Source organism: Melanerpes formicivorus, unplaced genomic scaffold (genome assembly GCF_026170545.1).
Source record: "Melanerpes formicivorus ecotype bairdi unplaced genomic scaffold, bMelFor1.0.p_v2 SCAF_381, whole genome shotgun sequence".
NCBI lineage: Eukaryota > Metazoa > Chordata > Aves > Piciformes > Picidae > Melanerpes > Melanerpes formicivorus.
This window is the reverse complement of record NW_027142733.1, coordinates 124,920-151,184: the sequence shown is the minus strand read 5'-3', so window position 1 is coordinate 151,184 and position 26,265 is coordinate 124,920. Positions and strand designations below refer to the sequence as shown.

Sequence of the window (26,265 nt, the reverse complement as noted above, 5' to 3'; positions counted from 1 at the left end):
CTCCCGACACCAGGAATACAGAGAATACACATTAGTTATCACCAGCAGCAGAATTATACACATGAAATAAATCACCTTTTGATCCCAGGCATCACCTAAATTTACTCTTTCCTCCGGTGGAATCTTAAAACCCTTTATCTCAATTGGGAGAGTGGTGGAGGTAACATTCCTGTATCTCACTGGCCATAGGAAATTAATACATTTTCCATACCATAATTTAACTCTATACATAACCCACATATAAATTGTCCGCACCAAATATTTGCCCAGGTAATCCAAAATCAAACCCAAACAATATCTGTAAACCAGAGCCCCAAAAATTGAAAAGAATAATCGCTCCACAAACCACAATACCTTCATGTTTGCTAATTCAGCTAGAAAACACTAAATCAATCAAGTAATAAATTAAACTAATTATCTGCCGCACGTTGGGTACGCCAATAAAAAAATGTAGTGGGTTTGGAAGGGTAAGGCTGAGAAGCCTCCTCCCTTCCCCCTTGTAAGGTAAAAGGGAAAAAAAAAATTGAAGGGAAAGGAAAAAAAAACTCACAAGCTGAATTAGCAAAGCAGTGGAGCTATATTTACAAAGCAATGTAAGGTATGCAGGGGAATGTTTACAAATTTACAATATCTACAATATATACAAAGATATACAACAGAGTAACACAGAAATGAGAGTAACCCCCCTCGGCAGAGAGGGGGTTCCCCACCTCCGCTCTCCCCTCTCTCCCCCCCCCCTTCCCAGAGTGGGATAGAAAGAGAGAGAAAAGAGAGGAGAAAAAAAAATGTTAGAAGCAGTTTGTGTTAATTGGAAAGGAGTTAATACAGGCCTGGTATCTGGACTTCAAGGCCTAGGCCTTGGCAGAAAGCCCAGCACAGAGACAGAGAGCTGCTGCACCGTGGAAAGGCGGAAGCAAGACATAGAAAAGTCCTGGAAATGTCCAGTTCACTCCCAGTTCAGAAGGTGCTTCCTCCCACTCTTCCAATGAAATTAGTTTAGACTATTCCTTCCGTTTACCAACTTCCATCCACCATATTCCCTTTCTTAAGGGGGCAGCATCAACCGGCCACAACAATTAAAACACATGGAAAAACTTTTAAGAGTTAGTGGGGGGGTGTCCAGCAGCAGGGGGGGAGTGGGCTGCTGTTGCTATTGGCCAGGTGCCAGTGACTGCAGCTCCACGGGAGCAGGTGAGCTTAGTGGCCATGGTGGGGGAGGGGGGCTGGGGGGTGTAGATGTCAAAGAGCTTTGTTCTGGTGAAATGGCATTACTATTCTAACAGCTTTATAATGCTCTGCTAATTGATCTAACGAATCTTTAATTAGTCCCTGTGTTGTAAGGGAAGATGTAACAATTTTGTTTACTTTTGTTGCTGCCCTGAACAATGCCATCCCTCCCTGCTCCCATGTCTTTTCATTCTACTTTTTTTTTCCCTCCAAGATGTAAGTAAATGACTCTGAGTATCAAGTTATCTTCTTTTGTTCTTTGATTACCCATACGTGCTCCTCAACAGGAGGCACCGACCCTCAGTTTCCCCTGTCGCTTACCTCTGTCCGGGGTGACCATTTGTTGTAGTATCGATGTTTTACTTCGAGCAGTGCTTTTTGGGCCAGATGTAAGCAGCTGAAGACATTTATTACATTATACAGCAAAGTTATATAGTCTAATCAGAAGGCACACTTGGCACATCTCAATTGGGCATTTTCTACTGGCGTACGTGTAATTAAGGCATACAGTAGGTCGTAACAACAAAACTATTTTAACACGTCCAACCAAACTCTGCCCAGTTTCTCTCCTTCGGTTCCAAAGTGTTTACATTACTCTCAGAGTCAAAGGCAAAACATAGCTTTCTCTGACTCGAGCAAAGGCAAATCTTCCCCGTAGTCTTCCAAAGCTATCCCAAAACACCTTCCCACATCATACTATTCTTCTACATCCACTTAAACAGGAGAGCTTCTGGAATGTAAAAGCAAATTCTAGGGAGAGTAAAACAGGGTTTCAAAGCATAAATATAACATGTATCACATAAAAACAGTAGACCTTCCTTTTTGTCTGTCACGGGAGGGGGGGTTGCCCTTCTTTGTTTCTTTGGGGTTTTTTTCATTTTGTTTCTTAGTTTTCAATACAAATGGAAAAACCTTCAAAGAGGGCCGCACTCAGCTGCTCCCCACACACAGGGGCAAGAGAAGCCCCTAACTGGTCAGTGTTGCCACCCCTCTTAAGGGGATCGGTTGGCACCTAAGGTGCACCTGGGGGTATCAAAGGGGAATTTGGGGGCACATAGAGGGATCAGGAGGGCCTCTGGAGAGTCTCCCAAAGGATTAGTTGGATATTTAGGGTTATTTGGACCCCCGCCACAAAGGCCACTACTGCAAAGCTTTCCCCCCACCACCACAACTAACCCTAACCATCCGACTAAAATACCCACAGGAGACCTTCCATTGGTCCCCACATGCCTCTATATTCCCCTTGACTTCCCATTCAAATTAAGAAACTAAAAATAAAACCAGTGATGTTTCTTTTGTGTGTCTTGTGGGGTTTTTTAGTTTGCAAATAAGAGTCATTTCAAAGCCTTTTTGCATCCACATTACTACTGTTCTGCAATCTCTCGATTAAGAGCACAGCTTTTTCTCTGCTGGAATACCTCAGACTAACATTTTTTTTCATGGGTTTTCATCCCCTCTGAGAGCATTCAGGCAGCTTTTTTGGGCAGCATCCCCCACCCCTCACTCACCTGCTCCTCTCCTGCATCATCACCCACCCCCATATGGTATCATGGAAGGAAAGAGACAGCTGAGGGGCTTTTTATCACCCTGACCCACGGACACCCTTCTGGGTAGGATTTGCACCTTCAGCACACAGCTGAGTTTTTGCTGCGCTTCCCTCCTCTGTGACAGCTGCTGCGCAGGTCTGCATCTCCAAGCGTGTCACACCTTCTGGGATTTACTACCCCAAAATCACCTTGCAGTTGGTGCATTTCTTGCTGGCAATCAACCAATCTCTTCCATCTGTTGCTCTCATTGTTTTGTTTCAGCTTTCTGAGCCTGTGTCGGTACAAGTCCTTCTCAGGGCACCACAAACAGAGACAGACAAAGCTTCCTTTTCTCCAATAGTTCCAGGAAGATTTCTGGCATTCCTAGGCAAACACCGACAGAGTGACGGCTGTGAGGTGACATCAGCCTGGCACTGGAGCTGGGCATTCTGAGCAGATGAGGAACCCTGGGCAACACCTGCAGAGAAATCTTGGTTCCTCTGCAGAGAAGCACTGGCCTTAGAGACAAAGCTGTCTTTGATCTGGGCACCAGCTGCAGCCCAGAGTTCCAGGTATCTCTGGGTACAGTTGAGGCAGCAGCCGCCACCCCCACAGAGCCCCGCCAGCCGAACCCGGACACCCCCCGCCGGCCGCCACCTCCCCAAAGCCCCGCGCAGCTCCAGCGGCTGCTATAGAGAAACCCCACAAAGTAGCAGAGACTAGCACTGACCTGGGACACAGCGGAGGAGCTCCGACCTCTACCAGCCACAACCCTGCACTGAGCCGTTTTAAAGCATCCGGCGCCATGTTGTTGAGGGCGGCGCTGCCACGCTGGGGGGGGCGGTGCCTGCATTGTCACCTCACGCTCAGCTTTCCATGGGTTTTATTCCCCGCCAAGGCAACATGTTGAGTTCTGAGCACCTGAGGAGCCCTGGGGAACACCTCTACAGAAATGTTCCTCCAAGAGCTGTCAGAAAAACGTTCGTTCTGCCAGCAGGCAGCTCTGGCTTCAGAGCAAAAGCCTTCTGTGATCATTCTGTTTAGCTCAGCACCAGCTGCAGCCGTCAGTATTACCAAACTACACAGTAATGGCCTCCTCCCGGTGCCCTCCCGGTCCCAACAGTTTCCTCCCACCAAAGGACTGGGAGAGAACTGGAAGCAACTGGGAAGAAACTGGGAGGGACTGGGAGGGCACGAGGTGGAATCTGGGAGGGAAGGAGGAGGAAACTGTCAGAGACTGAAAGAAAACTGGGAGGAAACTGGTGGAGACTGAGAGGTAGTGGAGGCTCAAGTGGGAGGCACTGGGGAGAACTGTGAGAGAGCTCCAAAGGAACTGGAAGGGACTGGGAACAACTGGGAAAAAAGTCCCAAAGAGGACCCTAAATGGGCCCAAATGGCCCCAAAGTAAACAGAGCCCAAACTGGGGTGATCTGGACCAATGGAGCCAGTGGAAGCACTTCCCACCTAAACTGTACTGACCAAAGGGAGCGCGGCTCTGCTTTCCCACTCCGGGAAATCTGCCACGCTGCAAGATGAGAAGGAGACTGGGAGGGATTGAGAGGAACTGGGAAAGGACTAGGAGAGACTGGGAGGGGACTGGGAGTGACTGGGATGGGACTGGGAGGAGACTGGGAGAGGATTGGGAGGGATGGGGATGGGGACAGGACTGAGAAGGGACTGGGAGAGACTTGGAAGGGACTGGAAGGAGATTGGGAAGGACCGGGAGGGACTGTGAGGAATTCCAAAGGGAATGGGAGGGAATGGGAAGGAAACGGGAGGAACTGGGATGGAAATTGGAAGGACTAGGGGTGACTGAGAAGGACTGGGAAAGAACTGGGAGGGACTGGGATACCACTGGGACCCTCACAAGTCTATGGCACCAGATGGGATCCATCCCAGGGCAGAGAGCTCTGGCAGATGAGCTCCTAGCCACTGTCCAACATTTGCCACCAGTCCTGCCCTAAAGGCTCGGGCCTTTGATCTAATCCTCAACAGCCACCAGTGACACCAGAATGGTGAGAAATGCCATTTCCCCAATAGATGGAGTCACCTGCTCAGACAGCAAAAAGCAGTCTCGGGGACAGGAGGCTCTTGGCAACAGCCAGCCTGCTCTTCTGACCCGAGTGCCACAGAAGGGTATAAGAGTAGATCACCTTGAAGGCCACCGCACGGACCGCAGAGGACATTCAGGTGCTCGTGCCTAACAGAAAAGATGTGTGAAAAGCAGGTGTTGCATCACTAACCTAATGTCCCTCTGTGACCAGGGGACCTTCATCCCAATCCCATCATGGGGTGGAAAAGATTTCCTGCTGGTCGCTGTAAGGCAGGACTTTAACGCTTTCCCTAGCAAGTTTCTCTGAAAAGAAAATGGGGAATGAGACTTGAAGGAGTAAGGAGGAGATGAAGAAGATGGACTGTAGCACAGGCCATCTCACCAGCTACAGACATTTTCCCCTGCCCATGTGCTCTGTGGACTAAGAAGAGTTCCCTTCTTTTGGCGTGAAAGCACTGGCTTCAATGAAAGAGCTGGCTCCTCCTGAAGGGCAAGTATGAATGGAGCTCTCAAAGTACCACACTTCAGAGCCTCCTACTTGCTAGCACTAAGACAACTGTTCATGTAGAACGACTGGCCACTCACTTCAACAAACCCCACAGAACTGGCTCCTATCAACTCTCCAGAAGACACTGCTGCACTAGCTTGGCTGCCTGACCGGCTCAGTTCAGGTGGCTTAGGATCTCACAGAGGGTACCACAAGAACTGAGTGCCGCAAGAAGGGGCCGCTTATTCGACCAATTTGATCAGCGGAATCCAACTTTATTGAGCATCAGACACATCTTATATACAGTCTGCTATAATTATGCCCACTTGGCAACATACTATTGGTTGCTCTCTAAAAGGTTACATCATTGTTTTCACAACTCTGTGGAATTCTTCTATCCGGTCTAATTGCTCTCTTCCCCAGATCTCGCCTCCTCCTTATCTTGCTTGCCTCCCATCTCAGAGGCAGCTGGACTTCAGCATACCAAGCAATCAGCACTTTCTCACATCTCTTACTCCGCCACTATATTATCACAGAGAATTCTTCAAGGCCTGAATTGCACAGGCGTTCCTGGCACCCAAGGCCCCTCTTGCTCAAAACAATCCTCAACAACTGAGGGGACTGCAATCTTTGCAGCTTCAACTTTCCTTCTCTGCTACTTCTTTTTTCAGATGGATTTTTTTTCAAAGGGACTGCTGGACAGCAGAACAGGATGGATGGCTGGGCCCCAAGAGCAGTGGGGAACAGAGTTAAACCCAGCTGGTGGCTGGCCCGGCAGAAGTGGTGTTCCCCAGCACACAGAGGTGAGAGAGTGTCCCCAGAGAAGGGCCACAAAGCTGGTGAAGGGTCTGGATAACAAGTCTTATGAGGAGTGGCTGAAGGAACTGGGACTGTTTAATCTGCAGAAGAGGAAGCTGAGGGAATTAAGGTGTGGTCTGGCTTCAGCTCTCAACTAGTTCCACGTTGAACAAGAACAGCTTGTACTCACAGAAGGCACTGGCTGCTTGGGTTCAAGGTTCCTGTAGAGCTCAGGCTATCTCTCTTCTTTAGTGAGGTCATTCTCTCACCTAGGCAGAGAGAAGAAAATGCAGCTATAAAATTAGACCACTGGAATCGTGAGACTCGTTCAGTGTGCGCGACTCCAGGAGAATCCAAACCTAACCTTGGAGCTGCCCTTAAGAGCTCCTCTTTGGAAAACTCTCGCTGCCGGGCCCCACAAACCCCACACCCTCTGTCAGCAAACCGGATGTACGAGCTGAAGAGTGTCAACAGAAACCGTACGTGGACAGCTCAGGAAAATCCTGCCAGTCCCAGCACACCAGACCTGGAATGATCAAAGAAAGTCTGTTAACAACTGTCTGTGTGTCTGCTCATAGCTTGAGGAGTAACAGAGCAGGAACAATTCTCAAAAGGTTTTCACTGCATTCCTAGGGCACTTGAAGGATTGCCCTGGCTGTAGTTAATACCTAGAAATTCCTATCAAAATCTTTGCAGCACAGCAAGGAAACTAAAACAACCAACAAAGCACAGACTGCTTTATATTATCAAGCAGGAACTTGAAATCCTACAGGAATTGTGGGGTTTTTATGACAAATTGTGATGAATATACTGGTGATCTATGTTTAAAATTATAAGACTTAGAGTGCCCTGGGATTAAGGGTCAGGATCTTGTGAGGCCTGTTTTGAGAGCAAAGGGAAAGAAACATATCTTGCAGACTTGCAAGGATACTGTCTGGTTAGTTGGAGACATCACGGCTGAGGCGGAGCTTATCTTAAAGATAAACATTCAGACCTAGGAATTTGTTTTCTTCAGATAAGAAGCCTGCAAAATTGCGCACGTGAGAAAATGGATACATTGACCCTTACCACCCAAATGTGGGGAGAAGGGATTTGACCGCCTACTCTAAGACTCATTATCACATGCCTGCCTTCTGTTTAGCATAAGTTTGCTTATGTAGATGATGTAACTATAGAAGATGAAGAAAACTATTGTAAGGCTGCTATGGAGGTGGAGTTTTGTCCCCTCTCGAGCCCAGCGCGCTGCTTTGCTTGCCTTTTATTGCACTTTATTCCCTTTTTATGATCTTTTAGTGCCAATAAAACTGTTACCAAAAACTTTTACCTGGAGTCATCTATAACGCAAATTATTCCTGTTCTTTTTTCCTTCTTTTGGTGTCGTACCACCTAGTACACATTCACCACCTAACCGAACGTCACAGTTGTGATTCAAAGCCAAGCAAGACAAAGTGTATCGAGGGAAAGAAAAGAGAGAGAAAGCTAAAGAGTTCTCCTCCTCTTCACTTTTCCCCTTGAGAGATCCAACACTACAGGAAGGCAGGCCTGAATTTCATGAGCTCTGGGATTCAGATGAGCTCAGGAAATCATTTGGTTTGCACTTCACGGCTGTACACACACAGCTGTGTTCAGCTGTAGAACGACCTCCTTGCAACATGAAATACAGGCTTCCGAAACTGGAGCGTCTGTCCCACTGAGACTTCCACGACCCTGTGTCCAAACCCTACTGACATGTCAATTCAATTGTTCACAGCTTTTACCACAGGTCACTCTTAGCACCTGAGTTTCTGAGCCTAGATGAGACATCCTGCTGTCTGGCTCTGAGTTCAGGAGAACATGCCAAGCTGCTGGCTACCTGCAGACATCACATTGCTAGGACTGAATTGGCTCACCTTTATCTTTCCAACAGGCAGCGCCTCTCTGAATGCTGGATTCACATGAGTGTGCCTAAGGCAGATGACACAAGCAGGCTCTGTGTCCGGCACAGCCCTGAGGGCACTCGCCAGCTAGCAAACAAGCATCACACAGCAGGATGTGGGGGGAAGACAACTGGAAGGGGGAAAGTGAGAAAACTCAGGGGTAGGAATAATAGTAATACCAATAATAAGAGCAATAATAACAATAGCAGAAGTCCTAAGGAGGATAAGGAATGGAAATTAAGGCTATTGCTCACCATCAGCTGAGTGAGGTCAATCCAGTCCTGGAGAGTAGTCCACCGGCCAACCTGCCCTCCAGTCTTCTGGCTGAGCATGTGACATAGCCTTGCTAAATTAGAAAATCCTTGCTGAATATGCAATGCGCTCAGTGGGAATTAAAACGTCCCTGCATTATCAACGCTGTTTGCAGCACAAACCCAAACCCACCCCGAGACACCCCCAGCTCCCACGGGAGCCTGCAGAGACCTCCCAAAGGGTCCGTCGGAGGTGCCCAGCTGCCTCTCCACGACCCTTGATCCTTTCAGATGGCCCCACCAGAACTTTACATATCCCCAGACCCTTTTAGGTGCCCCCAGACCTCCTCCGTCACCCCCAAAAGCCCTGCCGATGGCCCCAGACCACCTTCAGACGCCGGAAGGAACACACCTGGGAGTCCCGGGCCGGCAGCGACACCGGAAACCGCACTGCAAGCTCCCCAAATGCGCCAGGACCCCTTGCCCCGCCAAAGGACGGCGGTTCGCAGGCACCCTGGGGCACAGAACGGCATCATGCGCCGAATCAGGGCTCTCCGCGACCAGTCCGGCTCCAAAGCTGCTCTGCGCGGCGCCCGCCCCCCCAGCCAGAAAAGCGGGGCGCAGCCCGCGAGGAGGGCGCGTGCGCGGGACCAGACCCGCTGCGGCGCAGGCGCCGTATCCATAGCGACCACCGGGATGCTGCCCCCCTGGCGCGAGCAGAGCCGGGCTAGGGTGCAGGCGCCGTATCCATAGCGACCACCGGGACGCTGCCCCCCTGGCGCGAGCAGAGCCGGGCTAGGGCGCAGGCGCTGGATCCATAGCGACGCTCAAGTCAAGCTCTCCGCTCACCGCTCTTCCCCTAAGAATTTTCGAGCATTCAGCGCAGTTAGGCTGCAGAAATTAGCTCCCCCGGGGCGGCACACGCCGCGGCACGGCAGCACTGGCCTTAGAGACAAAGCTGTCTTTGATCTGGGTACCAGCTGCAGCTCTCAGCAGTGCCTAGCTGCAGAGCAATGGCCTGCACCTTCATCCTGATCCAGGTGGAGAGAGAACTGCCAGGAACACAGCTTCTCTGCTCCGGTTGCAGCATCCCCAGGGGCCGAGCGCAGCCTTGCTGTTAGTGAGGAACACAGCCCCTGTGAGAAGCTTCTGGGGTCAGGGGACAAACAAGGGGTTTTCCACACTGGAAACAAAGGAAGTCTCTTTGCCACCCCCTTTGCCACCACCCCTAACCCTAACCCCCTAACCCCAACCCCCTAACCCTACGTCTGCCGGCCCCTGCACCCTCACCCTGGTGCTGTCCACGACGCAAACCCTAAACCCCCTGACCACCACACTATCGTTAAAACCCGACCCCAAACGCAATCCTCACCCGGACCCTAAGTTGCCCATCCGCCCCTTTGCCCATCCGCCCCTTGCCCTAATCTCCACCTGAATAATCTCTCCTCCCTACCTCCATACTCACAAATGCTATTACTGGGCATTTACAAAGCTTTAGCTAGCACCCCTGTCCTTCTCCTCACTTACCTGCAAAGGCTTCTAGCATGTAAAAACAAATTGCACATACTACAACACACAGTTTAGAAATATGCCATGTTCTTCCCTTAGGCAGGGGACCTTCCTTCATTTGTTTTCAGAAGGATGTTGCTACTTCCTTGCCCTGCTTTTGTTTCTTAGTTTATTAGTACTAGAAACCATATACGCATCCTACACCAAACCACAATGAAGTGCAACAAGCACTAATGCTGCAGATTCCGTGACTGGCCGTGCTCCCATTGACACCTTTCGCTTCGTCCGTCTCTGGCCACGCTCCTCAAGAAGACGTGGAACCGCAGATCGGGACTCCCGCTCGCTTCGTAGGTATTATCTACGTCTCAGTCTTGCACACGCTCCCACTGACATCTTTCGCTTCGTCCGTCTCTGGCCACGCTCCTTGCGAAGACATGGAACCGCAGATCGGGACTCCCGCTCGCTTCGTAGCTATTTTCTACGTCTCAGTCGTGCCCGCTCTCACTCGCACGCTCAAAGCATCAACAAAGTGTCAAACATAGGAGGAACCTCCCCTGCCTCCACACAAGCCATCCTACAATTCATTACATCCCTAAGGGACACAGGGTTTAGGACCAACACAGTCAGTTTACAAGGTTCAGCGGCAACACTGTCAGTTCACAGGGTTCAACAGCAACACCATGAGTTTACAGGTTTCAGCAGCAACACAGACCGTTTACAGAGTTCAGCGGCAACACTTTCAATTTACAGAGTACAACGGCAACACAGTCTGTTTACACAGTTCAGCGGCGACACTGTCAGTTTACAGAGTTCAGCGGCGACACTGTCAGTTTACAGAGTTCACCGGCGACACAGTCCACTTACAGAGTTTGGCGGCAACACAGTCCGCTTACAGAGTTCAACAGCAACACTGTCCGCTTACAGAGTTCGGCAGCAACACTTTCAGCTTACAGAGTTCAGCGGCAACACAGTAGACTTACAGAGTTCGGCGGCAGCACAGTCCGCTTACAGAGTTCAGCGGCAACGCTTTCAGTTTACAGAGTTCAGCGGCAACACAGTTGACTTACAGAGTTCGGCGGCAACGCTTTCAGTTTACAGAGTTCGGCGGCAACGCTTTCAGTTTACAGAGTTCGGCGGCAACGCTTTCAGTTTACAGAGTTCGGCGGCAACACGGTTTGTTACCGCTGAGCGTGGGAAGGAGCTTAGCCAGCTTCTGTTCAGATGGCTTTCCATTCTAATAAAAGACAGAAAACCAGAGACGCCCAAGTCAGTGAATACTTAATAACCCTACAACGCATGCAAAGGAAAAAGCGTTCCTTGCATATTAGACAGACACGCTGCAAGCTTACGTATTCCGCAACCCCGTGGAGCTCGTTTCGAAGCCCCTTTTCGGGCAGATGAATACCACACTTCCACACCTCTTAAACAAGAGGGCCGTGGAGTTGGAGGAGAGGGGTCAGGGTTAGCTGGCCTACTAGAGGTCATAATCCCCTCCAAGAACATACAGGCATTTCAAACCTTCTAGGTTGATACAGAAGAACCCCAGAGAGCAGAAGAGGCTTAGACTTACCTGGAGGGGAACCCAAGGACATCCAAAAAGCCGAGCAGAGAGCCGACCTCAACGGAGCCGCCGAGGGGAACTGAGCCCGGCCGAGCCCAGTCTAAAGTAGCCGGGCTTGACGGAGCCGACATCCGTCTAGGGAAAGAAAATGATCTCTCTTTACTGACCAGTCCTACACATACAATTACTAGCCACACACCCATTCACAACTTTCGCTTCGTCCGTCTCTGGCCACGCTCCTCACGAAGACGTGGAACTGCAGATCGGGACTCCCGCTCACTTCGTAGCTATTTTCTATGTCTCAGTCTTGCACACGCTCCCATTGACAACTTTCGCTTCGTCCATCTCTGGCCACGCTCCTCGCAAAGACGTGGAACCGCATATCGGGACTCCCGCTCGCTTCGTAGCTACTTTCTACGTCTCTGCCGTGCCTGCTCTCACCCACACGCTCAAATATCAACAGGGTGTCAAACATAGGAGGAACCTCCCCTGCCTCCACACAAGCCATCCTACAATTCATTACATCCCTAAGGGACACAGAGTTCGGCAGCCCCGCAGTTTGTTAGCTTACAGCGTTCGGCAGCCCCACAGTGAGTTTACAGCGTTCAGCAGCAACACTGTTTGTTACCGCTGTGCATGGGAAGGAGCTCAGACAGCTTCTGTTCGGAAGGCTTTCCAGTCTAATAAAAGAAAGAAAAACAGACACGCCCAAATCAGTAAATATTTAATAACCCTACAACACACGCAAAGGAAAAAGCACTCCTTGTGTATGACACGGACGCGCTGTAAGCTTACGTATTCCAGAACCCCGTGTAGCTCATTTCAAAGCCTCTTTTCAGACACATGAATACCACACTTCTACACCTCGTTAAACAAGAGAGCTAGGGAGTTGGAGGAGAGGGGTCAGGGTGAGCTGGCCTACTAGGGGTCATAATCCCCTCCAAGAACATACAGGCATTTCAAACCTTCTAGGTTGATACAGAAGAACCCCAGAGAGCAGAAGAGGCTTGGACTTACCTGGAGGGGAACCCAAGGACATCCAAAAAGCCGAGCAGAGAGCCGACCTCAACGGAGCCGCCGAGGGGAACTGAGCCCGGCTGAGCCCAGTCTAAAGTAGCCGGGCTTGACGGAGCCGACATCCGTCTAGGGAAAGAAAATGATCTCTCTTTACTGACCAGTCCTACACATACAATTACTAGCCACACACCCATTCACAACTTTTGCTTCGTCCGTCTCTGGCCACGCTCCTCGCGAAGACGTGGAACTGCAGATCGGGACTCCCACTCGCTTCGTAGCTACTTTCTACGTCTCTGCCGTGCCTGCTCTCACCCACACGCTCAAACATCAACAGGGTGTCAAACATAGGAGGAACCTCCCCTGCCTCCACACAAGCCATCCTACAATTCATTACATCCCTAAGGGACACAGCGTTCGGCAGCCCCGCAGTTTGTTAGCTTACAGCGTTCAGCAGCCCCACAGTTTGTTAGCTTACAGCGTTTGGCAGCCCCACAGTGAGTTTACAGCGTTCAGCAGCAACACAGTTTGTTACCGCTGTGCATGGGAAGGAGCTCAGACAGCTTCTGTTCGGAAGGCTTTCCAGTCTAATAAAAGAAAGAAAAACAGACACGCCCAAATCAGTAAATATTTAATAACCCTACAACACACGCAAAGGAAAAAGCACTCCTTGTGTATGACACGGACGCGCTGTAAGCTTACGTATTCCAGAACCCCATGTAGCTCATTTCAAAGCCTCTTTTCAGACACATGAATACCACACTTCTACACCTCGTTAAACAAGAGAGCTAGGGAGTTGGAGGAGAGGGGTCAGGGTGAGCTGGCCTCCTAGGGGTCTTAATCCCCTCCAAGACCATGCAGGCATTTCAAACATTCCAGGTTGATACAGAAGAACCCCAGAGAGCAGCAGAGGCATGGACTTACCTGGAGGGGAACCCAAGGACATCAAAAAAGCTGAGCAAAGAGCCAACCTTGGCAGAGCTTGGCACCACCAAGCCCCACCGAGCCCGGTCTAAAGTAGCCAGGCTTGACGGAGCCACCATCCTTCTAGGGAAAGAAAATTGTCTCTCTTTCCTGACCGGTCCTACACATACAATTACTAGCCACACGCCCGTTGACAACTTTCGCTTCGTCCGTCTCTGGCCACGCTCCTCGCGAAGATGTGGAACCACAGATCGGGACTCCCGCTCGCTTCGTAGCTATTTTCTACGTCTCAGTCGTGCCCGCTCTCACCCGCACGCTCAAAGCATCAACAGGGTGTCAAACATAGGAGGAACCTCCCCTGCTTCCACACAAGCCATCCCACAATTCATTACGTCCCTAAGGGACACAGGGTTTAGGACCAACACTGTCAGTTTACAAGGTTCATCGGCAACACTGTCAGATCACAGGGTTCAACAGCAACACCATGAGTTTACAGGTTTCAGCAGCAACACAGACCGTTTACAGAGTTCAGCGGCGACACTGTCAGTTTACAGAGTTCAACTGCCACACAGTCCACTTACAGAGTTCGGCGGCAACACAGTCCGCTTACAGAGTTCAACAGCAACACTTTCAGCTTACAGAGTTCGGCGGCAACACAGTAGACTTACAGAGTTCGGCGGCAACACAGTAGACTTACAGAGTTCGGCGGCAACACAGTCCGCTTACAGAGTTCGGCGGCAGCACAGTCCGCTTACAGAGTTCGGCGGCAGCACAGTCCGCTTACAGAGTTCGGCGGCAGCACGGTTTGTTACCGCTGAGCGTGGGAAGGAGCTTAGCCAGCTTCTGTTCAGAAGGCTTTCCATTCTAATAAAAGGCAGAAAACCAGACACGCCCAAGTCAGTGAATACTTAAAAACCCTACAACGCACGCAAAGGAAAAAGCGTTCCTTGCATATTAGACAGACACGCTGCAAGCTTACGTATTCCGCAACCCCGTGGAGCTCGTTTCAAAGGCCCTTTTCGGGCAGATGAATACCACACTTCCACACCTCTTAAACAAGAGGGCCGTGGAGTTGGAGGAGAGGGGTCAGGGTTAGCTGGCCTACTAGGGGTCATAATCCCCTCCAAGAACATACAGGCATTTCAAACCTTCTAGGTTGATACAGAAGAACCCCAGAGAGCAGAAGAGGCTTGGACTTACCTGGAGGGGAACCCAAGGACATCCAAAAAGCCGAGCAGAGAGCCGACCTCAACGGAGCCGCCGAGGGGAACTGAGCCCGGCCGAGCCCAGTCTAAAGTAGCCGGGCTTGACGGAGCCGACATCCGTCTAGGGAAAGAAAATGATCTCTCTTTACTGACCAGTCCTACACATACAATTACTAGCCACACACCCATTCACAACTTTTGCTTCGTCCGTCTCTGGCCACGCTCCTCGCGAAGACATGGAACTGCAGATCGGGACTCCCACTCGCTTCGTAGCTACTTTCTACGTCTCTGCCGTGCCTGCTCTCACCCACACGCTCAAACATCAACAGGGTGTCAAACATAGGAGGAACCTCCCCTGCCTCCACACAAGCCATCCTACAATTCATTACATCCCTAAGGGACACAGCGTTCGGCAGCCCCGCAGTTTGTTAGCTTACAGCGTTCAGCAGCCCCACAGTTTGTTAGCTTACAGCGTTTGGCAGCCCCACAGTGAGTTTACAGCGTTCGGCAGCAACACAGTTTGTTACCGCTGTGCATGGGAAGGAGCTCAGACAGCTTCTGTTCGGAAGGCTTTCCAGTCTAATAAAAGAAAGAAAAACAGACACGCCCAAATCAGTAAATATTTAATAACCCTACAACACACGCAAAGGAAAAAGCACTCCTTGTGTATGACACGGACGCGCTGTAAGCTTACGTATTCCAGAACCCCGTGTAGCTCATTTCAAAGCCTCTTTTCAGACACATGAATACCACACTTCTACACCTCGTTAAACAAGAGAGCTAGGGAGTTGGAGGAGAGGGGTCAGGGTGAGCTGGCCTCCTAGGGGTCTTAATCCCCTCCAAGACCATGCAGGCATTTCAAACCTTCTAGGTTGATACAGAAGAACCCCAGAGAGCAGCAGAGGCATGGACTTACCTGGAGGGGAACCCAAGGACATCAAAAAAGCTGAGCAAAGAGCCAACCTTGGCAGAGCTTGGCACCACCAAGCCCCACCGAGCCCGGTCTAAAGTAGCCAGGCTTGACGGAGCCACCATCCTTCTAGGGAAAGAAAATTGTCTCTCTTTCCTGACCGGTCCTACACATACAATTACTAGCCACACGCCCGTTGACAACTTTCGCTTCGTCCGTCTCTGGCCACGCTCCTCGCGAAGATGTGGAACCACAGATCGGGACTCCCGCTCGCTTCGTAGCTATTTTCTACGTCTCAGTCGTGCCCGCTCTCACCCGCACGCTCAAAGCATCAACAGGGTGTCAAACATAGGAGGAACCTCCCCTGCTTCCACACAAGCCATCCCACAATTCATTACGTCCCTAAGGGACACAGGGTTTAGGACCAACACTGTCAGTTTACAAGGTTCATCGGCAACACTGTCAGATCACAGGGTTCAACAGCAACACCATGAGTTTACAGGTTTCAGCAGCAACACAGACCGTTTACAGAGTTCAGCGGCGACACTGTCAGTTTACAGAGTTCAACTGCCACACAGTCCACTTACAGAGTTCGGCGGCAACACAGTCCGCTTACAGAGTTCAACAGCAACACATTCAGCTTACAGAGTTCAGCGGCAACACAGTAGACTTACAGAGTTCGGCGGCAACACAGTCCGCTTACAGAGTTCGGCGGCAGCACAGTCCGCTTACAGAGTTCGGCGGCAGCACAGTCCGCTTACAGAGTTCGGCGGCAGCACAGTCCGCTTACAGAGTTCGGCGGCAGCACAGTCCGCTTACAGAGTTCAGCGGCAACGCTTTCAGTTTACAGAGTTCGGAGGCAACACAGTAGACTTACAGAGTTCGGCAGCAGCACAGTCCGCTTACAGAGTTCAGCGGCAACGCTTTCAGTTTACAGAGTTCGGCGGCAACACGGTTTGTTACCGCTGAGCGTGGGAAGGAACTTAGCCAGCCTCTGTTCAGAAGGCTTTCCATTCTAATAAAAGACAGAAAACCAGACACGCCCAAGTCAGTGAATACTCAAAAACCCTACAACGCACGCAAAGGAAAAAGCGTTCCTTGCATATTAGACAGACACGCTGCAAGCTTACGTATTCCGCAACCCCGTGGAGCTCGTTTCAAAGCCCCTTTTCGGGCAGATGAATACCACACTTCCACACCTCTTAAACAAGAGGGCCGTGGAGTTGGAGGAGAGGGGTCAGGGTTAGCTGGCCTACTAGGGGTCATAATCCCCTCCAAGAACATACAGGCGTTTCAAACCTTCTAGGTTGATACAGAAGAACCCCAGAGAGCAGAAGAGGCTTGGACTTACCTGGAGGGGAACCCAAGGACATCCAAAAAGCCGAGCAGAGAGCCGACCTCAACGGAGCCGCCGAGGGGAGCTGAGCCCGGCCGAGCCCAGTCTAAAGTAGCCGGGCTTGACGGAGCCGACATCCTTCTAGGGAAAGAAAATGCTCTCTCTTTACTGACCAGTCCTACACATACAATTACTAGCCACACACCCATTCACAACTTTCGCTTCGTCCGTCTCTGGCCACGCTCCTCGCGAAGACGTGGAACTGCAGATCGGGACTCCCGCTTGCTTCGTAGCTACTTTCTACGTCTCTGCCGTGCCTGCTCTCACCCACACGCTCAAACATCAACAGGGTGTCAAACATAGGAGGAACCTCCCCTGCCTCCACACAAGCCATCCTACAATTCATTACATCCCTAAGGGACACAGCGTTCGGCAGCCCCGCAGTTTGTTAGCTTACAGCGTTCGGCAGCCCCACAGTTTGTTAGCTTACAGCGTTCGGCAGCCCCACAGTGAGTTTACAGCGTTCGGCAGCAACACAGTTTGTTACCGCTGTGCATGGGAAGGAGCTCAGACAGCTTCTGTTCGGAAGGCTTTCCAGTCTAATAAAAGAAAGAAAAACAGACACGCCCAAATCAGTAAATATTTAATAACCCTACAACACACGCAAAGGAAAAAGCACTCCTTGTGTATGACACGGACGCGCTGTAAGCTTACGTATTCCAGAACCCCGTGTAGCTCATTTCAAAGCCTCTTTTCAGACACATGAATACCACACTTCTACACCTCGTTAAAAAAGAGAGCTAGGGAGTTGGAGGAGAGGGGTCAGGGTGAGCTGGCCTCCTAGGGGTCTTAATCCCCTCCAAGACCATGCAGGCATTTCAAACATTCCAGGTTGATACAGAAGAACCCCAGAGAGCAGCAGAGGCATGGACTTACCTGGAGGGGAACCCAAGGACATCAAAAAAGCTGAGCAAAGAGCCAACCTTGGCAGAGCTTGGCACCACCAAGCCCCACCGAGCCCGGTCTAAAGCAGCCAGGCTTGACGGAGCCACCATCCTTCTAGGAAAAGAAAATTGTCTCTCTTTACTGACCGGTCCTACACATACAATTACTAGCCACACGCCCGTTGACAACTTTCGCTTCGTCCGTCTCTGGCCACGCTCCTCGCGAAGACGTGGAACCACAGATCGGGACTCCCGCTCGCTTTGTAGCTATTTTCTACATCTCAGTCGTGCCCGCTCTCACTCGCACGCTCAAAGCATCAACAGGGTGTCAACCATAGCAGGAACCTCCCCTGCCTCCATACAAGCCATCCTACAATTCATTACGTCCCTAAGGGACACAGGGTTTAGGACCGACACAGTCAGTTTACAAGGTTCAGCGGCAACACTGTCAGTTCACAGGGTTCAACAGCAACACCATGAGTTTACAGGTTTCAGCAGCAACACAGACTGTTTACAGAGTTCAGCGGCAACACTTTCACTTTACAGAGTACAACGGCAACACAGTTTGTTTACAGAGTTCAGCGGCGACACTGTCAGTTTACAGAGTTCAGCGGCGACACTGTCAGTTTACAGAGTTCAGCGGCGACACTGTCCGCTTACAGAGTTCGGCAGCAACACTTTCAGCTTACAGAGTTCGGCAGCAACACAGTAGACTTACAGAGTTCGGCGGCAGCACAGTCCGCTTACAGAGTTCAGCGGCAACGCTTTCAGTTTACAGAGTTCGGCGGCGACACTGTCAGTTTACAGAGTTTGGCGGCAACACAGTCCGCTTACAGAGTTCAACAGCAACGCTGTCCGCTTACAGAGTTCAGCAGCAACACTTTCAGCTTACAGAGTTCAGCAGCAACACAGTAGACTTACAGAGTTCGGCGGCAGCACAGTCCGCTTACAGAGTTCAGCGGCAACGCTTTCAGTTTACAGAGTTCGGCGGCAACACGGTTTGTTACCGCTGAGCGTGGGAAGGAGCTTAGCCAGCTTCTGTTCAGAAGGCTTTCCATTCTAATAAAAGACAGAAAACCAGACACGCCCAAGTCAGTGAATACTTAAAAACCCTACAACGCACGCAAAGGAAAAAGCGTTCCTTGCATATTAGACAGACACGCTGCAAGCTTACGTATTCCGCAACCCCGTGGAGCTCGTTTCAAAGCCCCTTTTCGGGCAGATGAATACCACACTTCCACACCTCTTAAACAAGAGGGCCGTGGAGCTGGAGGAGAGGGGTCAGGGTTAGCTGGCCTACTAGGGGTCATAATCCCCTCCAAGAACATACAGGCGTTTCAAACCTTCTAGGTTGATACAGAAGAACCCCAGAGAGCAGAAGAGGCTTGGACTTACCTGGAGGGGAACCCAAGGACATCCAAAAAGCCGAGCAGAGAGCCGACCTCAACGGAGCCGCCGAGGGGAGCTGAGCCCGGCCGAGCCCAGTCTAAAGTAGCCGGGCTTGACGGAGCCGACATCCTTCTAGGGAAAGAAAATGCTCTCTCTTTACTGACCAGTCCTACACATACAATTACTAGCCACACACCCATTCACAACTTTCGCTTCGTCCGTCTCTGGCCACGCTCCTCGCGAAGACGTGGAACTGCAGATCGGGACTCCCGCTTGCTTCGTAGCTACTTTCTACGTCTCTGCCGTGCCTGCTCTCACCCACACGCTCAAACATCAACAGGGTGTCAAACATAGGAGGAACCTCCCCTGCCTCCACACAAGCCATCCTACAATTCATTACATCCCTAAGGGACACAGCGTTCGGCAGCCCCGCAGTTTGTTAGCTTACAGCGTTCGGCAGCCCCACAGTTTGTTAGCTTACAGCGTTCGGCAGCCCCACAGTGAGTTTACAGCGTTCGGCAGCAACACAGTTTGTTACCGCTGTGCATGGGAAGGAGCTCAGACAGCTTCTGTTCGGAAGGCTTTCCATTCTAATAAAAGAAAGAAAAACAGACACGCCCAAATCAGTAAATATTTAATAACCCTACAACACACGCAAAGGAAAAAGCACTCCTTGTGTATGACACGGACGCGCTGTAAGCTTACGTATTCCAGAACCCCGTGTAGCTCATTTCAAAGCCTCTTTTCAGACACATGAATACCACACTTCTACACCTCGCTAAAAAAGAGAGCTAGGGAGTTGGAGGAGAGGGGTCAGGGTGAGCTGGCCTCCTAGGGGTCTTAATCCCCTCCAAGACCATGCAGGCATTTCAAACATTCCAGGTTGATACAGAAGAACCCCAGAGAGCAGCAGAGGCATGGACTTACCTGGAGGGGAACCCAAGGACATCAAAAAAGCTGAGCAAAGAGCCAACCTTGGCAGAGCCTGGCACCACCAAGAGGAGCTGAGCCCCACCGAGCCCGGTCTAAAGCAGCCAGGCTTGATGGAGCCACCATCCTTCTAGGGAAAGAAAATTGTCTCTCTTTACTGACCGGTCCTACACATACAATTATTAGCCACACACCCGTTGACAACTTTCGCTTCGTCCGTCTCTGGCCACGCTCCTCATGAAGACGTGGAACCGCAGATCGGGACTCCTGCTCGCTTCGTAGCTATTTTCTACATCTCGGTCTTGCACACGCTCCCCGCACGCTCATAACATCAGTGTCAAACATTTAAAGTACTCTGAGGAACTTCCCCTGATTCCACACAAACCATCCTACAATTCATTAAGATCTCAAGGGATCCATTTCACAGAGCGCACCATTGTTTCACAGAGCGCACCATTGTTTCACAGAGCGCACCGTATGAGCTGCCACAGGGAACCGAGACACGCTGCCCCCTAAGACAAAAAATCAAAGTAAAAAAAAAAGCCCTCTCTTTATAGATAGTCAAGAATGGTATTAATTGCTATGACAAAAGGCTTTGAAATCACCCCCACTGGATCTCTTCCATTAGATGTAAAAACTTCTAAGTTGTAGAAGCACATTCTAAGTAGAACAAAACAGATATTGCAGACATACCTATAAAAGGTGTATGAATTAAAAACCAGGGACCTTCCCTTGTGTGTAATCAGGAAGGCATTTGTCATCTTTTTTTTTTTTTAATTTGTCATGGACTTACTTGCCCTTTTGTTTTTATTTTGAACGCAAAGCCCTCTGAACAGAGCCCAGCAAAGCTGCTTCCCCATGCACGAAGGCAAGAGAAGCCCCTAACTGGGCTGCCACAATACCTTTCAAGGGGTTCTGATGGCATCTGAGAAGGCGCCGAGGAGCCGAGGAGCCGAGCCGAGGAGCCGAGCCGAGGAGCCGAGCCGAGCCGAGGAGCCGAGCCGAGCCGAGGAGCCGAGCCGAGCCGAGGAGCCGAGCCGAGCCGAGGAGCCGAGCCGAGCCGAGGAGCCGAGCCGAGCCGAGGAGCCGAGCCGAGCCGAGGAGCCGAGCCGAGCCGAGGAGCCGAGCCGAGCCGAGGAGCCGAGCCGAGCCGAGGAGCCGAGCCGAGCCGAGGAGCCGAGCCGAGCCGAGGAGCCGAGCCGAGCCGAGGAGCCGAGCCGAGCCGAGGAGCCGAGCCGAGCCGAGGAGCCGAGCCGAGCCGAGGAGCCGAGCCGAGCCGAGGAGCCGAGCCGAGACGCCGAGCCGAGCCGAGGAGCCGAGCCGAGACGCCGAGCCGAGCCGAGGAGCCGAGCCGAGACGCCGAGCCGAGCCGCCGAGCCGAGCCGAGGAGCCGAGCCGAGCCGAGCCCAGCCGAGGAGCCGAGCCGAGCCGAGCCCAGCCGAGGAGCCGAGCCGAGCCGAGCCCAGCCGAGGAGCCGAGCCGAGCCGAGCCCAGCCGAGGAGCCGAGCCGAGCCGAGCCCAGCCGAGGAGCCGAGCCGAGCCGAGCCCAGCCGAGGAGCCGAGCCGAGCCGAGCCCAGCCGAGGAGCCGAGCCGAGCCGAGCCCAGCCGAGGAGCCGAGCCGAGCCGAGCCCAGCCGAGGAGCCGAGCCTCTTTTCAGACAAATTAATACTGCGCTTCTACACCAAGTTGAACATGAGATCTATGGAGTTGGAGGTGATGGGTGACAGGGTTAGCTGGCCTCCTAGGGATTTTAATCCCCTCCAAGAACATGCAAGCATTTCCAACAAGCTGAGAGCAGCAGAGGCTGGCACTTACCTGGAAGGGAGTCCAAAGAAACCAGGAAAAATCTGAGCAAAGAGCTGACCTCAGCAGAGCCGGGAACCACCATGGTGAGCTGAGCCCCACCGAGCAAGGTCTGAAGTAGCCCAGCCTGACAGAGCCACCATCCTTTTAGGCTCTCTCACTTTGCTGACTGGTCCTAGGCATACAATTACTGGCCACACACTCATTTACAATTTTCATGTGTCTCTGGCCATGCTGTCACAGAGACATGGAACCACAGATCATGACTCCAACTCAGTTACTAGATTTTTCTCTACGTCTCCATTGTGCCCACACTCAACATTGCATTCCAGGTCACCATTTCAACATCTCACCTCTTCATTTCAGAGAACCCCACACCATTGCAGTATTTCAGCATTTCATTTCACAGAGCCCCACACCATTTCATTTCACTTCAGCATTGCAGCGTTTCATTTCACAGAGCCCCACACCCTTTCATTTCAGGTCACCATTGCAGCATTTCAGCATTTCAATTCGGAGAGCCCCACGCCATTTCATTTCAGGTCAGCACTGAAGCATTTCATTTCAGAGAGCCCCACACCATTTCACTTCAGGTCAGCATTGCAGCATTTCACCTCTTTTCATTTCAGAGAGCCCCACACCATTTCACTTCAGGTCAGCATTGCAGCATTTCATTTCAGAGAGCCCCACACCATTTCATTTCAGGTCATCATTTCATTTCAGAGAGCCCCGCACCATTTCATTTCAGAGGGCCCCGCACCATTTCATTTCACATCAGCATTGCAGTGCTTCATCATTTCAGAGAGCCCCACACCATTTCATTTCAGGTCAGCATTGCAGCATTTCACCTCTTTTCAGTTCAGAGAGCCCCACACTCTTTCATTTCAGGTCAGCATTGCAGTATTTCAGCATTTCATTTCACAGAGCCCCACACCATTTCATTTCACTTCAGCATTGCAGCATTTCATTTCACAGAGCCCCACACCATTTCATTTCACGTCAGCATTGCAACATTTCATTTCAGAGAGCCCACCGTTTCATTTCAGGACATCGTTTCATCATTTCATTTCACAGAGCCCCACACCATTTCATTTCACATCAGCATTGCACCATTTCATTTCAGAGAGCCCACCGTTTCATTTCAGGTCATCGTTTCATCATTTCATTTCACAGGGCCCCACACCATTTCACTTCAGGTCACCATTGCAGCATTTCACCTCTTTTCAGTTCAGAGAGCCCCACACCATTTCATTTCAGGACAGCATTGCAGCATTTCATTTCAGAAAGCCCACCGTTTCATTTCAGGACATCATTTCATCATTTCATTTCACAGAGCCCCACATCATTTCATTTCACATCAGCACTGCAGCGCTTCATCATTTCAGAGAGCCCCACACCATTTCATTTCAGGTCACCATTGCAGCATTTCACCTCTTTTCAGTTCAGAGAGCCCCACACCCTTTCATTTCAGGTCATCGTTTCATCTCATGACATCCCACACCTGAGCCACCGCATGTCGTCTGTTTCTTAGTTTTTAAATAGAAACCCTCTTCCCCTCCAAACGCACACCAAAACCAAATAAAACAACAATGACCGGTCCTAAACACACAAATAGTGGCCACGCTCCCATTCACAAGTTTCACTTTTAGGTTCTTTTAGCAACTTCCCCTGCTTCCCCACAGACAATCCTACAATACATTACGTTGTTACGGGATCCCCCGATCCCACACGCTTTACCCTTATTCCTCTTTTCTGCCGAGGGGAGCCGAGCCGCCTCTCGCGTCTCTCAGAGCGCTGAGGCAACTCACCCCAAGACTAAAAATCGAACTGAAAATCTCTCCCCTTTATATTGATAGACAATAATGGTATTAATTGCTATTTGAAAAGGTTTTGAAGTCATCCCCACTGGACCTCCTCTATTAGATGCAAATGCTTCTGGAATGCAGAAGCAAATTCTAAAGTAGAGCAAAACAAATGTTGAGAACATACCTACAAAAGGTGTATCAATTAAAAACAGGGGACCTTCCTTTGTGTGTATCAAGGGACATCTGTCTTTATTATTTCTTGTTTTATTTGTTGTGGAATTATTTGTTCTTTGTTTTTAATTTGAATGGAAAGCCCTCTGAACAGAGCTTAGCAAAACTCCTTCCCCCATACACAAGGGCAACAGAGGCCCCTAAGTGGGCTGTTAACACGCCTTTTAAGGGGTTCTGATGGCAACTGAGGTGGGTCTGAGGGTAGCACTGGAGAATTTGGGGCCATATGGAGGGATGTGGGGAGCCTCCAGAAGGCTCCAAGAGAATCTTTTAGTCGGACCTTTAGGGTTACTTGCCGACAGCCAACCACAACAACCAGAACAGCTACTACTACTACGGTGCCTGCCACCAGCCAACCACAACCACGACAACCACCACCACAACAACAAATACTATGGCACCTGCCGCCAGCCAACCACAACCACCGCAACGGTGCCTGCCGCCAGCCAACCACAACCACGACAACTGCCAGAAAAACAGCAACTGCTACGGCGCCTGCCGCCAGCCAACCACAGCAACCACCAGAAAAACAGCAACTACTACGGCGCCTGCCACCAGCCAACCACAACCACGACAAATACCAGAACAACGACGACCACTACGGCGCTTGCCGCCAGCCAACCACAACTAGCCCTAACCGTCCCACTAGAATGCCCACTGGAGACCCTCCATTGGCATCCACATGCCCCTAAATTCCCTTTGGGTAGCCCCACACCCACCACAGATGCACAGAGACCCCCTTAGGAGAGGTGGCAACACTGACCAGTTAGGGGGCTATCTCATGCTGCTGTGCATGGGAAGCGCCTCAGCCGGCCTCTGTTCAGAAGGTTTTTCATTCAAATTAAAAAAAAAAAAAAAAAAAAAAAAACACACACAAACAAAAAAAACCACAAACAACCAAGCCAATGAATATTTAAAAATCCTAGAACACACACAAAGGAAAATCCATTCTTTGTGTATTATAGATATACACTGCAAGTTTACGTAACACAGAACCCCATGTAGCTCATTTCAAAGCCTCTTTTGAGATTAATTCTGTATTTCTACACCTCGTTAAACAGGACAGCTATGGAGTTGGAGGAGGGTCAGGGTTAGCTGGCCACTTAGGGGTTTTAATCCCCTCCAAGAACATGCAGGCATTTCAAATGTTCCAGGCTGATACAGAAGAGCCCCAGAGAGCAGAGGAGGTTGACACTTACCTGGAGGAGAGCCCAAGGAAGCCAGAAAAAAGCTGAGCAAAGAGCCATCCTCAGCAGAGCCGGGCACCACCGAGGGGAGCTGAGTCCCACTGGGCTCAGTCTGAAGTAGCCAGGCTTGCAGAGCCACCATCCTTTCAGGGAAAGAAAATGCTCTCGCTTTGCTGAAAGGTCCTAAACGTACAATTACTGGCCACGCTCACATTTAAAATTTTCACTTCGTGTGTCTCTGGCCATGCTTATCACAGAACTGCAGGTCAGGACTCCAACTCGCTTTGGAGATTTTTTTCTACATCTCAACCGTGCCCACGCTCAGCTGCACGCTCCACACAAACTACGTTTCTAACATTTTAAGGTCTTTTAGGAACTTCCCCTGGTTCCACGCAGATAACACTACGATACCTTAAGTTCTCAGGGGATCCCCCTGTTCCCATATGCTTGGCCCCAGCTTCCATTTTGTATAATGCAACACGGTACCACCTTTTCAGCATAGAAAATAAGCAAAAAGCCCTATTATACACACAAAAGAAAATCCACTCTGTATTACGGAAGCACACTGTATATTTATATATTTCAGAACCCCATGTAGCTCATTTCAAAGCCTCCTTTCATACAAATCAATACTATTCTTCTACATCTACTTGAACAGGAGAGCTATGGAGTTGGATGGATTGAGACTCCCTCTCGCTTCATAGTTTTTTGGTTTTTTTTTCCTTCTGTGTCTCGATCGTGCACACTCAGCCACACGCTCTAAACAAGGTTTCTAACATTAAGTTCCTTAGGGAACTATCCCTGCTTCCCCACGGACAATGTCTACAATACTTTAAGTTCTTAGAGGATCTGCCGACCCCATACACTTAACATCTGTAATACTTCAAGTTAAGCAGTACCTGTAATAAAAGAATAACAGAAACAATGCTTATACTACTTTTGGAACTCCCTGGTTCCGACCCAAGAGCTCTTTTACCTTGGACAGCAATTTGCCTCTCCCGTGTAAGGGGTCCCGTTACAGCTTATGCATTGCCCCTTTCCCTTCAAAGCATACGTTTTTCTGCCTGGTGGCCCTTGTCCGTTCCTGCGCTGACCTGAGAGAGTTTAAGGAGCTCTGCCCGAGAAGCCTCGGAGGGGGCACCCGGAGAGATCCCGTTCCTCGGCAGGTCCCGCTGCGGTGGCAAGAAAATGATCTGTGGAAAAAGACAAACTCCACAACTCAAACAAGTTGGAGTTTTACATGCTTTATTACAGTGCT

The 26,265-nt window shown here is 50.6% G+C and overlaps 1 long non-coding RNA gene across 1 annotated transcript; it reads right to left on the bottom strand.

Annotated features, from left to right (window-relative positions):
• Positions 1-6,467: 6,467 nt before the first annotated feature.
• On the bottom strand, positions 6,468-8,440 carry LOC137459605 (uncharacterized). The gene is made up of 3 exons (XR_010992417.1): positions 8,262-8,440; positions 7,981-8,137; positions 6,468-6,617 (listed from the first exon to the last, which is right to left on the bottom strand). It is a non-coding gene; the product is annotated as an uncharacterized lncRNA (long non-coding RNA).
• Between the last annotated feature and the right edge of the window lie 17,825 nt (positions 8,441-26,265).